Consider the following 18,111-nt stretch of genomic DNA (forward strand, 5'->3'; position numbering starts at 1 on the left):
TCATGGATTGGAAGAATAAATATTGTCAAAATGTCAATACTACCCAAAGCTATCTACACATTCAATGCAATCCCAATCAAAATTGCACCAGCATTCTTCTCAAAACTAGAACAAGCAATCCTAAAATTCATATGGAACCACAAAAGGCCTCGAATAGCCAAAGTAATTTTGAAGAAGACCAAAGCAGGAGGCATCACAATCCCAGACTTTAGCCTCTACTACAAAGCTGTAATCATCAAGACAGCATGGTATTGGCACAAAAACAGACACATAGACCAATGGAATAGAATAGAAACCCCAGAACTAGACCCACAAACGTATGGCCAACTCATCTTTGACAAAGCAGGAAAGAACATCCAATGGAAAAAAGACAGTCTCTTTAACAAATGGTGCTGGGAGAACTGGACAGCAACATGCAGAAGGTTGAAACTAGACCACTTTCTCACACCATTCACAAAAATAAACTCAAAATGGATAAAGGACCTGAATGTGAGACAGGAAACCATCAAAACCCTAGAGGAGAAAGCACGATTGGGCTGTTTTTTCAATGACCTCTCTCCATGCTCACCCCGCAGGCTGAGAACCAGGAGGTGATGGCCCAGGGCTGGCAGGCAACATACCTGGCTTCCAGGTCTGCACCTGCCATTTGACTTACTGTGCCACCTTCACAGGTCACTGCCCCTCTCTGGGTCTCAGTTTCTTCACCTTTAACTCTCCCATCTTTAACAAGAAAATAAGATGGTTTTAAAGTTTCTTCCCAGCTCTAACATTTCATGAGCCCAAGTTCATTTTTCATCCTGACCTAGATTTTAAAGATAATGTACTTAAAATATTACAAAATGTGAAAGTGATCAGTTATCTCCTCCGCTTGGCAATGTCATCGCTGGAAGTGCATTGGTGGGCGTTGGGGGGGCTATTTTGGTGCCTGGATGCTCAGAAGAGGAGGAAGAGAGGGTGGAGAGATTACCAATTCAGTAACCTCCTCACGACTTCTGAGGCCAAGTCGATGCTTGTCTTGAATGCCTAATCCAAATAACTATGAGTTGTGCAGGTGTGTTAGAATAGTGATTAAAAATAGCTGCCACTTTCTTTTACTGACTGCCTACTAAGGGCCTTGGACTTGACATGATTTCTCTCTGATTTTCAAAACAAGTGCACAGTATGATCCCAATTTTATACGTGAGCAGTGAAGTAACTTGCCCAGGCTTCCATAGCTCTATGAAACCCAGATTCAAACTCTAATCTAACGCCAATCAATGCCTATCTTCTTCCATTATGCCGGCGTTATAAAGTATGGCTTCCAGAGCAGCAGCATCTTCTGGGAGCTTAGGAATGCAAATGCCCTAGGTCTACTGAATCAAGAAGCCCTCCAGGGGATTCTGATGCTTGTTCACATTTGAGAACCCCTGTATGATGTTAGGCTGTCCCTTGCCAGTAGCTTGGTCAGCAGTCACACTGTGGAGATCTTCAGAGAGCCAACATTTCCTATGCCCTTACAATGATTTGACCAGGACAGTGAAAACCATCCACTCCCTGGTTTGGGGGTAATATCCTGACATCATGGGTGTTCCAAATGTCACAGAAACCATAAAGTTGGCTTATTGAATCATTCTTGAATCAAGTCAAAATAAGCTGCCAGAGATCGTTTTTCTAATTTGACTTCCTGGCTCCAAAAAAAGTGATCAGCATTCCAGAATGCTCTCTAGGGGAAGATGGGTGGATTCCAGAAGGAGGTGTTGGGGGGAATTGAAATTTCTCTCATTGGAATTTCCTTTTGTCTCGTGTCTACTGGAAGACTTGCTTCATTTGAAGACGAGCTGATCATAAGGTATAGAATTTTGCATGTTGATTCCTACATAGAATCATTGGTCATATTTGCTGTCCCTCTCACTGGGACTGGGAACAGTAGCCAAAAGGAAGGTGTCCTTGGAAGTGGGGGGCAGACATGACTTGCAGAGGAGCAGGGGCATCACTGGCAGGAGGTGGAAGGTCAGTGGACTTTGGCTGCAGCTCAGTGGAGTAGAGTCAGGGCTCACAGGTGCATGCACAAAATGTGGACTTGGAGGACGGGGGACGGGCTGGGAGATTTGTGCACCTGCTCCTGGGGACGAAAGGGTGCTGTGCAACCCCACCCCAGTTCTTGATCTTGAAGGTGCACATTTCCCTCTGGCTAAAGGAAGAACAACCAAATGTTGAGGCTTGGCTCCGGAACGCTGCCTGGGGGAGCTACTGCCAGGGACCAGAGGCCTCATCCTCCTGCTCCACGCTGACACCAGCACAGATGAGGTTACTGGAGAAAATCCTTACACCACCATGGGCTGGCTTCAGTCCAAACTCCTGGTCTCAGACTGCAAATGGGCTATCAACACTGCCTCTTCTCCTTTTGGCTTGCTTTGCTCCAATGCAAGTATTGGGCCTTTTCCTCCCTCCTCCACCCCGCTCTCCACCCCAGCTCTGCTGCTGACCCAGCCGCATGTTTGGTTGGGAAAATAGAAGCCAACAGATGGGAACTCCCTCCTCTTGCCGCCACCAAATGCACACACCTTCCTACATCTACTTCTGCAACAGGCCTCTCTTTCTTCTCTTACACTGGAGCAAGTGTCCCCACTCCTTTCAAAGGCAAACCCCTCAGCTCGTGGCCTGGATCCTACTCCTTCTTGTCTATCCCAGAAAATCATATCTCCTCTCCCCCCCCACCCCCCCGCTCTCCTTCATCTGAAAATTTTCACTCTCCCCTGGACCAACCTATAGACTTTCTCTGCTCTCTCTTATATGTACATAAAGAGTTTTAAAACTTTAACATATAGTATTAATATAAAATACATGTGCATATGTTAAAGCATAATATACATGTAAAAATAACTCCTACGTGTAGATGTATGTGTTATGTATACATATGTGTATACACGTATACATATATGTATACACATCTGCATGTATATATACATACACATCTATATAAAACCCTTAAGTATATATGGGTTTTAAAGACAACAACAGATGTCCCCCTTGGCCCTGCCTCCTCCCTCGTTTCTGGATCTCCCCTCGCACCTCCTGTTCTCTCCTCTCCTCACTCCAATCCAGCTTCTGTCCCCATGAGACACTTGGCACTGTCTGGAAACATTTTTGGTCCTCATGACTCAGGGGAGGGGTCCACTGGCACCTAGCAGGTGGAGTCCAGAGATGCTGCTTAACGATCTACAATGCACAGGACAGCCCCCACAGCACACAATTATCTAGCCATAGGGGCACCTGGGTGGCTCAGTCAGTTGAACGTTCAACTTCAGCTCAGCTCAAGTCACGATCTCACAGTTCGTGAGTTCGAGCCCCTCGTCGGGCTCTTGTTCTCCAGCTCTTGATTTCCAACTCTTGATTTCCAAGAGTTCCCATGATGCCTAAGTCTGAGAAACTATTTTCCATGCTCGACACACTCAGCCATTTTCCCTTGAACTCTGTGATGCTTCTCTTTCTTGGTTTTCACCTATATTTTGGGCCATTCTTTTGCATGTTCCTCCTCCACCTGACTCAGTTCTGGGCTTTCTTCTTGTATTTCTCTTTCCCTTCTCTTCCTATTGGCCCATCCAGTGACTTCCTATCATTTGCACGCTGGCTCTGGTGCCAGCCTGTCTGGTTTGAGTGCCAGCTCTCAGCTTCCCAGCTGTGTGACCGTAGTAACAATTTCTTCTCAGAAACTTGGCAGCCTTTGTTTCTTCTTCAGTAAAATGGGGATAAGAATAGCACTTAGTGCACAGAGTTGTAATCACCGAATGGAGAAAACCAAGTAAATCTCACAACAGAGAGTTTAAACGCATGTTAATTGTTATTATTGGTGTTTACGACTCTTTGACATGAAAACTGCATGTCTTTTTAGTTTTTACCGGAGAGCCCCAAAACAGATAGACACTGAGGACTCACCAGATCAAATCAAGATGGGTCAAGCCAATTAAAAACAAAACGAAACAAAAACACTGCTTGAGCATGAGCTGTGTGCCAGGCACAGCTGGAAATTCCTGCCCCAGAGAGCTTATTTGCCGGGAGTACACAGGACAGAAACCCAGAAAATACAAGGAAGTAATGGCTGGCATACGATGGGTGCCCAACTACTGGAAGACAGTGATTTTCAGAAACCTGTTCATCAGGGACACTTCAAGTAGGTGGGTCCTCAAATTTTTGAATTCAAATCTCTATTTTTTTTATTGAGGTATAATTGACACATAATATTAGGTTTTAGGTGCACAGCTAAAACTAGAGATTCAGTATTCAAATTTCTGTTTTGAGGTGTATTTTGAACTATTTTATTTTATTAAATTAATGATAAGATTTTAGTAAAATTTATTAAGTTTTTTAAAAAGTTGTTTTAGGATTTTTTTTATTAATTTATTTTTAAGTAATCTCTACACTTAACACGGGGCTTGAACTCATAACCCCAAGATCAAGAGTCACATGCTCTACTGACCGAGCCAGCCAGGCACCCCTATTTTAAACTATTTTAGGGGCGCCTGGGTGGCTCCGTCGGTTGAGCGTCCGACTTCGGCTCAGGTCGTGATCTCGCGGTTTGTGAGTTCAAGCCCCGCGTCGGGCTCTGTGCTGACAGCTTAGAGCCTGGAGCCTGCTTCGGGTTCTGTGTCCCCCTCTCTCTCTGCCCCTCCCCACTCACACTCTGTCTCTCTCTCTCTCCTTCAAAAATAAATAAACACTAAAAAAAAAGTTTTTTAATAAAAAGTTTAAAAAAACTATTTAAAAATTATAATAGGGGTGCCTGGGTGGCTCACTCAGTCGGTTAAGCATCTGACTTCAGTACAGGACATGATCTCACAGTCCATGAGTGTGAGCCCTGTGTCAGGCTGCGTGCTGACAGCTCAGAGCCTGGAGCCTGCTTCAGATTCTGTGTCTCCCTCTCTCTTTCTGTCCCTTCCCTGCATGCACTCTCTCCCTCTCAAAAATAAACACTAAAAAAATTTTTTTTAATTGTAATAAATAAGAACATACTTATGACAGGTTACAGGCTAAATTTCAAGATGGTAGAGAGCATCGACACAGTAAGCCTGGTTTCAGGTTGATAGATTTTCATCCAGACTGTGGGGAAGTGTCTCCTTCCACCTCTATTTCGTAAAACAAAATCTTCATTCATCTAGAGATTTGCAAGGGGAACAATTTTGTTTTGTTTAACAGCTTTATTGGAGATATAATTCACATACCATACAATTCACCCATTTAAAGTTTGTTGTTTTTTTTTTTTTTTTTAATTTTTTTTTTCAACGTTTATTTATTTTTGGGACAGAGAGAGACAGAGCATGAACGGGGGAGGGGCAGAGAGAGAGGGAGACACAGAATCGGAAACAGGCTCCAGGCTCTGAGCCATCAGCCCAGAGCCTGACGCGACTCGAACTCCCGGACCGCGAGATCGTGACCTGGCTGAAGTCGGACGCTTAACCGACTGCGCCACCCAGGCGCCGCATAAAGTTTGTTGTTTTTTAATAGTTACAATTTCAACTGCTTATCTTGGCCAGTCAAGATTCTCTTGAGATTGTACCAAGAAAATGCAATATGAAGTAAAATAAGAGGGGCACCTGGGTGGCTCACACAGTTGAGTGACCTACTCTTGATTTCGGCTCAGGTCATGATCTCATGGTTCACTGGATCGAGCCCCGTGCCAGGCTCTGCACTGACAGCATAAAGCCTCTTTGGGATTCTCTCTCTCTCTCCCTATCTCCCCCTCCCCCACTCACGCTTCCTTATGCGCTCTCGCTCTCTCTCCCAAAAGAAATACACATTAAAAACAAAATAAAACAAAATGAGGATGCTGTGTGGTGAGGCCAAATGTCCCTAACATCAATTTTCAAATTTTTATGCTCAAGTGAACATATTTCCTTCAGCTGCCTAAGTAATTATATAAATTTAAATGTAGAAAAGTATTTCATACTAACTAAAATCTTCATTTATCTGCTTTATGTGTTGAGGCTGCACATAGGAGTTAGACTAAAGAGATTTAATTTGACAAACATAATTGAATATGTGCCACACACCAGGCCCCGTTCCGGACTCTGGGAGTCAGCCATGGGTCATCAGGCCCTGCTCTCATGAGGCTTAGATTCTAGTACAGGAACGGGCGAGAAGTAAACAAAATGATGCATCAGATGGTGAGAAATGCCATGAAAAAGTAAAGCAGGTCAGGAACCGGGTGGGGGAGGGTGGGAGACAGGGAACAGGCCCCTGAGGGGCTGCTACAAGTACAGGGCCCGACCCTGTCCTTATGTGAAATTTTGGTATTTTGTTCATCGCGGGGGGGGTTTTGGCATTCATTTTGATTTTTTAAGATCGGTACTATTGGTTACTGAGTTCTTTGGTGCCCTCTTCAATTGCACACTGGTTTCACCCTGGTTTCAGCCCCGGAAGCAGGGTCTGTGTAAATGTGGTCATAGTCACCAGAGGAGGGCTTCGGATGCTTTGCTAAGTCTTCAGAAGTTCCTCTGTGGTCTTTGGAAAGGCCACTAGAGGGTCTTGAGCAAATAGATGATGTGACCGAAAATACCACCTGGGGACTGTTGGTCTAGAAGCCGTGTGGAGACCGAAGGGGAATGAGCCCAGCACCGGGACCAGTCAGGAAATGTATTGTGACAGTCAGGCCCGGGGCTGCTGGAAGAGTAGGCAGCAGAAAGGAGGCTTGGTGGCCCTGTGCCCCTCACGTATTTTTGCCTGCCCCTAAACCACCCCCAGAAGTCAACATCTCCCAAACAACTGAGCAGACACAATGAATGCCAGCCTCTTGCCTCTTTCTGTTTTTAATATGGTCGATTTGTGCAAAACAGGAAGTTCTGCTGTGACAATGGCATTATTTGTGGCCGAGCAACGTACTTTTGAGAACTCTAAAAACCATGGGTCCCTTGTGCCGCTAGCTCAGCCGTGCTTATGGAATCTCCCGTCGGGTGGGCCCCTTTCCAACAGGGGCCGTGATTTCCCTCTGCTCTGCCAGCAGAATGAACTCAAGAGCCGCTCTGTTCCTAAGACAGGGGACAAGGTTGCTTAGCCTTTCGGGAACTCCCAGCTGCGTGGGGCCCTGGCACTGCAGTGGAGAGGGGCTGACTGAGTGCCAGGCGGGCACTGTGAAGGCAGGGAGATTTACTGGGAGGTCACAGGAAACCCTCCCCCCGCCCAGGCTTTGGTCCCAGATAAAGGGTTCAATGTGAGGTAGTGGCCGCAGGCTGGGGAAACTCAGAGGAAAGGTAATTCCCGGAGACAGAGGCAGACAGGAATGTGCGGTCGGTACCAAGCTGGAGTTGGGAGGCCAGACCCTTCAGCAGGAACTTCCAGTCTTCTGTTCAGCGGAAATGAAATTGCCGGTTCCGGTTCACCCTGGTGGCCTCACTTGCTCAGACATCTCTAGCCATTTTCTAAAATGACATTTTTCACTGGGCCATGAAGACTTTCTTTTGGAGAGTGGTCTTTTGGAATCAGAGTCCGGTTTGAAACCTGACTCCGTGGCTTCCTAGCTGGGTAGCCTCACGCATATTGCTTAACCTCTCTGAGCCCCAGACCCTCCATGGAGTTTGTGAGACGAAACCCAACAATAGTCAAAACCCCACTCTGCCACATGTTTGTGTGACCGTGGGCAAGACGCTCAGCCAGTTTCTCAGAGCTTTGGTGTTTTCATCTTCGGTGCGGGAATAACAATAGTGCCGACCCCAGAGCCTAGTTGTCAGGATCAAATGAGACAAACCCCCGAATGAGATGAAATAGGAACATGGCATACAGTAAGAACTCAATAAATGGTTAATATAATTGCTGCCATGGTTGGAAATGGTAAGCTGTTCCAGCCTCATTTTGGAATAAAGTGCAATAACATGGGTGCAAGTTGAATTTCAGGACCCCAGGGAAATTATTTCAGAACTCCCTTTCCATCTCCTCTGGCTCCTTTTGACCGACTCAGTCAACAAGCATTTATTGAACATCTACTCTCTGCCGGTCACTGTTAAGAATAGGAGACATGGCAGCCAGCAAAACAGGCATGCGTCCTACTCTCGTGCAGCTTAAGATCTAGTGGGAGAATCAGACGATCAAATAATCTTACGGATTTAGAGCTCCCTAAGGTAATGAGTGTTTTGAAGGAAATATTTGGCAGTTATGAGAACTTATATAACAGGAGGTGCCAGCTTGGCCTAGGGGGTCAAGGAGACTTCTGGAGGAAATAAAGTTTGATTTGAGATCTGCGGATAAGGGAAGTGATTAAGTCCACCCCCGTGTCCCTCCCTCTGACGCCTGGAGGTCTTCACATCTCAGCTCCCCTATACTCTGGGAGTCTCACCTGCCAGCTGTAAGGCACAAACTGTTACAGTCACCTCCCTCCCTGTTTTCTCCTCGAGAGGTCAAGCAGACTGGAGATCAGAGGTGCAAACGTGCTCTGCAGAAAGGGGAAGTTGTATGAAGTCCGCGAAGGCAGAGACCCAGCTAGAGACCCAGCCCGAACGGAAGACAGCTGGAAACCAGAATCCAAGCCCTTCCCAGCTACCTCTGTGGACTCCGCAGACGGGGACTAGGATCTTTCCTGCCTAACGGATACTTCCTGGGCTGCTGAGGGGTGCTGGCTGCGGGCCGATGGCTTGTGGTTTCTCCTTGAGGTTTCCGTGGAGTCAAAACAACACATGGACTTTGATCTCTCTTCAGCAGTTGGCAGAAAGCTCAATTCCAAGCAGAGGCCAAATCAACTTTTGAGGACTAATCCCTCAGCCTCCCCACTGTCAGGGACAGCCACTTCTGGAAGCTTCACATCTAATTCAGGCTGCAAAAAGCAGCCTTGAATTCTTTTTCTATCACCCACTAAATCCATTCAATTGCCTTCCCTTTTCTTAACTTTGAAATAGCTTCAATTACCCGGCATACAATAGTCACCTGGGTTTAATTTTTTTTTTTTTTTTTCTTTTTTGAGGGGAACTCATTTTAGCTAAGCAATTACAAACAATAGCTTGATTATATTTCTAAATGCTTTTGACACAAGCAACTGCTTCTTTTCCAAAGCATGCACTGAGCTATCGGAATATTGTAATATTTCCCTCCCCCAGCAGTTTTGCCTGGATCTCACCCACTGAAGAAACCAACTGTAAATATTTGACATTCCTTGTACTTCTGGTAGTCCGCACTGTTTAGCCTTCTGGGGCTCTCCATTTCAGTTTTAAGCCTCAAGGGAAAATGGAAAGAAAAGGCTGGGGTATGTTTTAGGCCCTGAAACTTTGCTTCTTTATAAATAGTCACCCTTTGGGGCACCTGGGCGGCTCAGTCGGTTAAGCATCAGGTCATGATCTCATGGTTCGTGAGTTCGAGCCCCGCGTTGGGCTCTCCGTTGATAGCACAAAGCCTGCTTCAGATTTCCTCTCTCCCTGCTCCCCGCCTGTTTGCACTCTCTCTCCTTCTCTCAAAAATAAATAAACATTTAAAAAATAATAAAAAATTGGGGCACCTGGGTCGCTCAGTCAGTTAAGTGACAGACTTCGGCTCAGGTCATGATCTCATGGTTTGTGGGTTCGAGCCCCATGTCAGGCTCTGTGCTGACGACTCAGAGCCTGGAACCTGCTTCAGATACTGTGTCTCCCTGTCTCTCTGCCCCTCCCCTGCTTGCACTCTGTCTCTCTCAAAAATAAACATTAAAAGAAATTTTTTAATAAAAAATTTCATAAAAAATAAAATAATAGTCATCCCTTGAGGGATGCATGTTAGGATGTTGCCATAATTTAGGTTTCTAATAAAGCTTTTTGTGTGTGTTTGGTAAACTAGATATACGTAAATTTTACCCTTTTAACCATTTTTAAGCATACAATTCTGTGGCATCACATACATTCACAGTGTCGTGCAATCTTTGGCACTATCCATTTTCAGATCTTTTTCATCATCCGAAACAGAAGCTCTGTACCCATTAAACAGTAGTAGCTCCCCATTATCCTCTCCTCCAGTCTCTGGTAACCACTAATCTATTTTCTAACTCTATGAATTTGACTATTCTAAGTACCTCATATAAGTAGAATCAGATAATATTTGTCCTTTGATGTCTGACTTAATTTCACTTAGCATAACGTCTTGAAGGTTGATCCATATGGTAGCATATATTAGACTTTCATCCCTTTTTGTAGATCCCATTGTGTGTATATATGCCCCATGTTGTTTATCCACTCATCTGTTGGTGGACACTTGGGTTATTTCCATTTTTTGCCTAGTGTCTAATAAAGTTTAACATAATAAATACATGGGATCTGGCTCCTCTGTGACCTATGACCAACGTAACAACTACCTTTTACTTCATTTCATTCTCTAGAAATAGGACATCAGGGCGCCTGGGTGGCTCAGTCCGTTAATTGTCCAACTTGGGCTCAGGTCATGATCTTATGGTTCGTGAGTTTGAGCCCCGCATCGGCTCTCTGGGGTCAGCATGGAGCCCACTTCCGATCCTCTGTCCCCCAACCTCTCTCTGCCCCTTCCCTGCTCAGGCCCACTCTCTCTCTCTCTCTCTCTCTCAAAAATAAATAAACATTAAAAAAAAATAGAAATAGGACATCGATTAGAGCACCACCAGGGCTCTGCAGGCAAAACTGGTGCTGGAGATAGTCAGTGAAAGATGAGGATCCGTGGTCACTATGGACTTTTGCAGAGCTACACCTGAGGGTCTAGCTGGTCGGAGATAGCACCCTGGGGGAGTGGGATTGCACAACACAGGGGTTCTGACTCTGTAATAAAAGAGAACTTTCATTCATTCGTTCATTCATTCAATTCATTAAACTCATTCATTCTATCATTCTCCCACTCGTTCATTCCAATATTATTTAACACAGTGATGAGCTCAGACTGCCCTGAGCTTCTAACCGTTAGAGGCAGAGAGGCCCGTAAATTGACACTGACAAAACCCAACATTCAGGGCTTTGGGAGAAGCAGGATGGCATGCCGTGGGAACCCAGAGAGGTGCCCCTCCTGTCCTTGGGAGCCAGGAAAGGCTATCTGAAGGAAGTCACACCTGTGCCAAGTCATTAGGGAAGGGAAGAAATTAGCCAGAGGGAGCAGAGGATGGAAAGGGTGAACCAGGCCTAGGGAGGGTCACCCCAGGGCCCAAAGATGAAAGGAAGGACCTGTAGTTGGCTTACGTGTGTGACTTGGGATTTGAGGTGGGGGTGTGGAGATGTGTGAGAGGCAGAGGCAGGGAAGCCACAGATGTGGGCAGGGATCACTCGGAGAGGGGAACTCATGTGGTGTTTGGGCTCAACCCTGGGGCAAAAGAGAAATTCTGAGGGCTTTGAAGCCAGGGAAGAAAGCAGATCCTGTTCTACCCTTGAAGGAGGCATCCAGCTGAAAATCCTAAGAACCAACATCTACTGAGCATTTCTGAGGCCTGAGCGCTGCTCTGGGGCCTCATGCTTATCTCAGTTAACCCTCACAACAGCTGATCAGGATGAGTGATGAGACCTAGAATCTTACCAAGGCCTCCAGGCATGGGTGGCAGGATGCAGATCCCACTGATGAGGGACCATAAAGCAGGCTGAGGGCAAAGTACAAATATAGGTGGGATGTGTGTGACCTCTCTCAGGCACTCCCGGCTGCCCCAAGACCAAAGGAAAGGAAAGAAAACAAAAGGTTAACTGATAGAGATCACAGTCATGCAGGACATGAGTCTCCATCAGTTCACAAATATCTTAGTAAATTACAAGAAAAAGGCAACCTTATCAATTGCTTAATCTCTAGAAACTGGTAGGCTCAGTTTCCTGAGCCCCAACATCTCCTCCTCAGTGATATGGGGAACAAAGGCAAGAAAGAAATGGCAGGTAAAATTAAATTTCCTTATAACCTGCAGCCCATTAACAAATACTTGAGGCAAATACAGAGAAAACATTTCCCCAGGAACCCCCCAGCGTCTTAATATTAATGCTTTGCTAGAGGGAAAACAACTTTAGCTTGACAATAGCTAGGCCTCCAGTATCCTGTGAATCTTTTTCAGCACAGGAACATCTCTTTGGAAACTTCCCTTTTGACCTTACCTCCCCAACTCTATAGTACATAGCCAGTCATTCCTCACAACCCCAGTGCAGCTCTTTCTGCCCAAGGTCCTCCTGCCCGTGCGCTTTAACAAAGTCACCTTTTTTGCACCAAAGACATCTTCAAGAATTCTTTCTTGGCCGTCAGCTCCGAACCCATCATCACCCCCAAAACGTCATCATAACCATCACCGCTGCTATTCCGCGTGGTCTGGGGAGCAGAATCAACCGTATCTCCCGGGAATTTGCTGGAAATGCAGAACCTTGGTCCTACACCTTCCAGAACGGAATCTGCATCTCAACAGGATCCTCCAGGGTGATTCCTGAGCACACTGAAGTTAGAGAAGCTCTAAGGTCACTCCCGGGACCAGCTGCATATGAGACTCTCCTGGGTGGACTGTACCCCTGGATGAAGGACTGCAGAATTTCTGGGGCTGCCGCTCAGGCATCAGGATTTTTTCAAAGTTCCCCCAAGCCCTTGCGTGACGCGTCCCCCTTTCCAGGGAGGTCAGGCTGACTCCTGCAGGAAGGAGGGGGGAGGGGAGGGGGAGGGGTGGGGGGAACTGGGCTCCCGGCCCCCGGAGGCTCTGCAGCTTTAAGAAGGGGAGCTGGCTGCCAGCCACGGAGGCCCCGGGAGGCCGCCTGCCATCTTGCACGGGCCACGTGAGCACAGGCTGCAGGCGGCGACAGTCAGCGCTGGGCCCGGCCTGGGCTTGCAGACCCGAGCCCCGCAGGCCGGCCCCAGCGGCGGTGGCGCCGGCAAGCCGAAGAAAGGGGACCTTTATGCCTTTTGGGGGAAGCACACATTCTGCGAGGCCGTGGAAACAAAGAGAGGAACTGTTTGTAGCCCTAGTCCAGACGTCCCAAACAAACAGTAAGTCAGGAGGGCACGAACACCGCACGGCCCCTCCCCCAGGACACCACACACACGCGCACACACACACGCACACACACACCCCTGCAGCTAAGGGGCAGGCTCTGCCCACAGCCCACCCAGGGACAGCCTGGCCAAGCCAGTGAACAGGACAGAAAATTCCCTGAAATTCTTTCTCCAGGGTTGGGGGATGGGGGATGGGGGCTCTGAACTTCAGGGCTCAGCACAGGTCAGGTAGCACCTGATGACTGCCCACACCTCAGGTGTGAGTGGTGTTTCTGCACACTGTCCCTCCACCTGCAGGGGCCTTGAGGTCCGTGTCCTTGTCCTGAGAACGCCTTGGTCCCGTCGTGAAAGCAGAGAAAGTGAAATTGAAACCTGTCAGTTTAACTGTCGGTCTTTGGGCCACCAGCTTGCCTGGAACAAGGCAATGAAGCTAATGGCCAAAATGGGGGTGGCTGTGGGGGCTGTGACAGATGCAGGGCAGTCGGCGTCCCAAGTTTCCCCGGGCACCGGCAGGGTATAGTCAGGGACTTCGAGGAGGGAAAGGTGGAGGGGAGACAGCAGCCAGGACATCACCTCCACCTTGGCTGGAGGCAGAGCTCTGTTAATCCTATTCAAGACTTTCGCCAGGCCTTGAGTCCGCTTGACTCAGTCTCCACTGGGAGGGGGCAGGACCAATTGGCACAGGTGACTACGGTGGCATGCCCCTGACCCGTGTGTGCCACCAAATGCTAAAGGCAAAGCCTTGTGACTTCTGGGTGTCTCTTCTCTCGTGTCATCTGTGCTGCCCTGCCCCCTCCTCCATTACAGACAATTGAGAGCTAACTATAATCCACCTTACTGCCTGAGAATGTATGCGAAAATTATCATGCGTTGGGAGCGGGTAGCAGGTTGAGATTATGTTGGCAGAGAGAAGGTTGGCATTGATTGGCACGCAGAGGAGGGAAGCTACTTTGTGTCTTCAAGATAACTGGGTACAAGCTAAAAGGAAGGGAAGGGGAGGTCCAAGAGTAGGGAGCAAAGAGAAAGTTGGCTTTACCGGTGGGTGGAGTGAAGATGAGGAAGCAGGAAGAGGAAGGTGGCATGGGGTGAGCAGGGCAGGGCAGGACGGGGTTCGCGGAGAGGAAGCCGAATGGTAGCTTGTCCATAATAACGATGAAGCATCTTCAAGAGCCAAATGTGACTTCTGGCTGCGGGGGCTAGATCCCAGAGATCAATTGCTGGCCCCTGACATGTTTTATTTATTAATCTGAGCACCCTTGGAAAGTGGGGAGATTTCACGCGTGACTCTGAAAGGTTTGCACACCAGGCTTAAACTGCAGAAGGGCAGCTGAAGCTGGAGCTGCACCTGTTCGCCAAGGTCCCCACTCACACCGCAAGCATTTTGTCTTCTCCCCACCCCCACTCCCCAACTTGTTACCTGCCGGGTTCCCACAGGCATTGATTGCAAACTGCTGCTACTCCTGGTCTCGATCATAAGGATTCTCTTCTGTTGAGCCTGTGTGCGTGTGTGTGTGTGTGTGTGTGTGTGTGCGCGCGCGCGCGCGTGTGCACGTGCCAGGCACTCAGGTATGCTGTCTTTCAATTAATTTCAATTAATCTCTCCCCTTTTCAGCTGAGGATGGCAGATGCAGAAAACCAAGTGTACCCCTCTCCTTACAGACTCCGCAGCCTTCCCAGGCTATCTGCCAAATTGCGACATGGTATTTGCATTTAAAAAAATTTTTTTGAGTTCATTTTCTTATTTTGGTTTAAGTATTTCCCAGCCTGCCTGAAGGCAATATTTCATGTATGCCACACTTTCTAGCTTTTAAAGCATTTCTGCAACATGCACGAATTCATTTTCTCCTTCCGGCAGTTCCGTGAGGTGGATAGTTTGGGCCCCCTTCCTGTGCTCTCTTGGAGAAAACCGACAGTAGAGAAACTAAATGCCTTGGTCCTGCAGCAGTTGTGAAGAAAAGTTAATAAAAGTAAGCTGTGTCCCTTAGACTGCGTGGAATTATAAAAAGCTAGGCTTGGAAACGCATAGTGACCATGGGTAGGATGTCCGTCCAGAGTACTAGCTTGACTCCTGGTTAGGCGACTCGGTAGCTGTGAGTCTTTAGACAAAGTACTGAATCTCCCTGTGCCTCCTTTTCTGTAAAATGGGTATGACAGCCCTTATCTAGGGAGTGTTGTGTGGGTTAAATGAGATAACACATGCAAAATGTTCAGAACAACGCCTGGCACGCTGTAAGTTTTCAGTAAATATTGCTATCAGTACTAAAATTATTATTATCGGTACCTTTGTGACAGGCTAAGTTGTAACAAAAGGACCCCAAAATACATTTGCTCAAAAAGGATAGAAGTGTATTATTTCTCTCTCACCTGCTAGCTTGGAGGTAGATGGTCGGTCCAGGACAGGTAAACAATTCTGCTCCACAGGGTCATTCAGGAACCCAGGTTCCTTGTGTTGTGTTTCTTCCCATCCCCTAGGGTGTCCCCCTCTTCTGCCTAGTTACAGCTCCCCAACATCATATCTCCTTTCTGCTCCTGCCTGCAGGCAAACGGCCCCCTTCCAAATGTTGTAACTCTGAAGCTGTTTTTGCCCTTTCACTCATATCCCTCATTGACCAGAACTTGGGCACACTTAGCTGCAGGTGAGTCTGGCAAATGTAGTCTCCAGCTAGGCCAACTAAATATGCCCAACTAAAACTTAGAAATTCTCTTACTAAAAGGAAGAAAGGGAGAGTGGAAATTGGGAACAGTTCATGGTCACTGGGTTCTTAGCCCACCTGAGCTCTACTTCCAACTGGATGCCTGATTTGCTCCTGGATTTCTTCTTTAGAAAAATCCAGGGACAGCTCTTGGTTCATGTTTCAGATAAATACCCCTGGTGGCAGCATGGGTATCTCCTGCTGGCTGGTCAGACTGCCTGTCCACAGGGCTGGGCAGCCTGTCCCCTTACTGCCCAAACCTCCTAGCAAGAGTGGCATTGGCTCTCTTTGTTTGTTTATTTTCTTCTGGCTCTTTTGACAACTTCCCCAACAGGCAATGTAAATTCCATACTCTGTTGTCTCCAGAGAGTCACTCTTCCTTGTGATCTTGAGTCTGGGGTGGCTGATTAAGGAAGGGTCCCTGTGTCCTTCCATTCTCCTAGAGCTCATCCTTGCATGCGTTGAAGAGGGAACCTTCTCTCCACCTCATCAAGGATTATCTATGAGCCCGCAGGACTGTAAGAAAGAAATCAAGCCACATGTTTGCTGAATGGATGGGCAGCCACGTGGTCCCAGAGCTCTGTGGTCTTTTAGTTCAACTTCGGTGATACATACCTTCCTAAAGCACTGGTTTAAGTAGCAGCCTGGCTCAATGAAAGGAAGTGTGGATCAGTATTCCATTCTCATTATTGCAAGTAACTTATTGGTTGGGTCAAAGAAAGGCATATCAATGGTCTAGCGGGAGCTTACTCCAGGGACAGAGAAGGTACTTTGAGGTATATTGCCAAACAGATGAAGGAGAACACTTGTATTTGTTGAGGGCCTGCTATGTGCCAAGCACCTGCTCAAGGCAGCAGTCCAGGCATTAAGTAACAAAACATGCACCTGATGAAGTTTACAACCTAGCAGGAGTACCTTGCATTAACCATCTCATTTAATCCTTGTGAATTCTGCAAAGCGTGTATTTTTCATATTTTGTAGACCAAAAATTCAAGCTCAGAGAGGGAAATGGTAAGGATACTTTTAAACCTACATCTACCTGATTCTAAAACTCTTGCTCTTTCCATTATTATTTCATCGGCCTCCAGACACTTTTTGTGTTGAAGAGGGAATCTAGCCTATATGTAGGAGAGACGTGGTCCCCTGTGCTAAAAACCTGAAACGGTGATTATTATAAACTCAGGGGTTGGCTTCACTTGACTGTGGTGGTTGGATTTTTTGCGCTAACCTGCATCTCTCTCTAATCACCCTTGCCCACTGATCCTTCTCTGTGCACCCACCCGGTGGAACCCCACTTCTGGAACAGTTCTGCCCTGCTCCTTTGTTGGGCTCTGACTATAGCTGGAGGAATTGTCTGCCAAGTCTGTCTGGACCATTAGAGTACTAGGTTCCCAAGGCTGCCTGGAAACCCTCCCAGATGTCCCTAGGCCTCCCCTGTCCCATTATTATTGGTGTCTCCTCCTGGCTGTTCCTCTTTCATCCACCCTGTTTAAACCTCCATTTCATTGCCTGTCACTGTCATTGACAGGGAATCCATCCTGTCCATTGATAAAACTGAACACAACTTAAGGCCCCAAGAAATTCTCAAGGTCATCTCTGGCAATCCCCCCAGCATATCTCCTACTCTGCTTCTCCACTCCTCCCGTGCTAGGGAAGGGGTGTGCTCCTGCCCACGGCCGACACTCCTTGTGCTCCAGACACTCTCCTATCTCCCCTACAGACACCCTCCCCTCCTCCCTCCAATCATTCTGTTCTCTTGTTCACATCTTCAGCTTCTTGCCTACCAGTACTTCTCATCACTACCTGAACTCGGTCAATCTCTCCAATCTGAATAGTACCCTGTTCTCGAACCCATATTTCTGTCTACTTCTGCCTTCAGCTTCCCTTTCTCTCTCCTTTCACAGCCCAGGCTTCTTGAAAGAATCATCTACACTGGCTGCTGACACTGCCCCCCTGCCCATTCAGTCCGCCATCACCCGTCTGGCGTATGTTTCCATGATCAAATGCCCAGACTAACGTCATGAAAGACAGCCATTCCTGAGATCTAGTTGTTGTTTTTCTTCCCTAGAATGACTCCATCTTTCGAGGGCATTGGTACCATTACACACCCACACATTTTGAGCCTCTCTTCCCAGATGACTTTGCTCTCTAGGTTTCCACCCTACTCTGCTGGATATTTTTTTCCTATCTCCTTATGGAGACCTCCTGTTCTCCTTACTCCCTGAATGTCTCCAGGGTCTCTCTGTCCCACCCACTGCTCTTCTCACCCTCTCCCTTGGTGTCCTCAACCATATATGAGCCGACGCTCTCCCTCCTGACATCTGGTCCTGAATGTCCAGCCTCTCATGGACTACTGCTTCTGGCTCTCCCCAGCCTCCTCCCGCTTAGCATTCTAAAGCCAGACTCCTCGTCAGGCTCTTCCAAGACTTGCCCCTCTTCTGATGCCCCCAGTTGTCAGGAACGGTACCGCTACCCCAGGTGCCCATGTCAGAGCAAAGAAGTCTAGTAATTATCTTGGATCCATCCTTCTCAT

At 47.4% G+C, this 18,111-nt stretch overlaps 1 long non-coding RNA gene across 3 annotated transcripts in view; it reads left to right on the top strand.

Annotated features, from left to right (window-relative positions):
• Positions 1–12,534: 12,534 nt before the first annotated feature.
• The window catches only part of LOC123584221, a 36,283-nt gene continuing 30,706 nt past the window's right edge, over positions 12,535–18,111 (top strand). For 2 of the 3 annotated variants that reach the window (XR_006705263.1, XR_006705265.1), the window contains exon 1: positions 12,537–12,879. This is a non-coding gene — a long non-coding RNA (uncharacterized LOC123584221). Of the gene's footprint in view, positions 12,880–14,740; positions 14,853–18,111 lie in introns of all 3 variants that reach the window. The other variant, XR_006705264.1, reaches the window with a different exon arrangement.

Source organism: Leopardus geoffroyi, chromosome B3 (assembly GCF_018350155.1).
Source record: "Leopardus geoffroyi isolate Oge1 chromosome B3, O.geoffroyi_Oge1_pat1.0, whole genome shotgun sequence".
In the NCBI taxonomy this organism is placed as follows: domain Eukaryota; kingdom Metazoa; phylum Chordata; class Mammalia; order Carnivora; family Felidae; genus Leopardus; species Leopardus geoffroyi.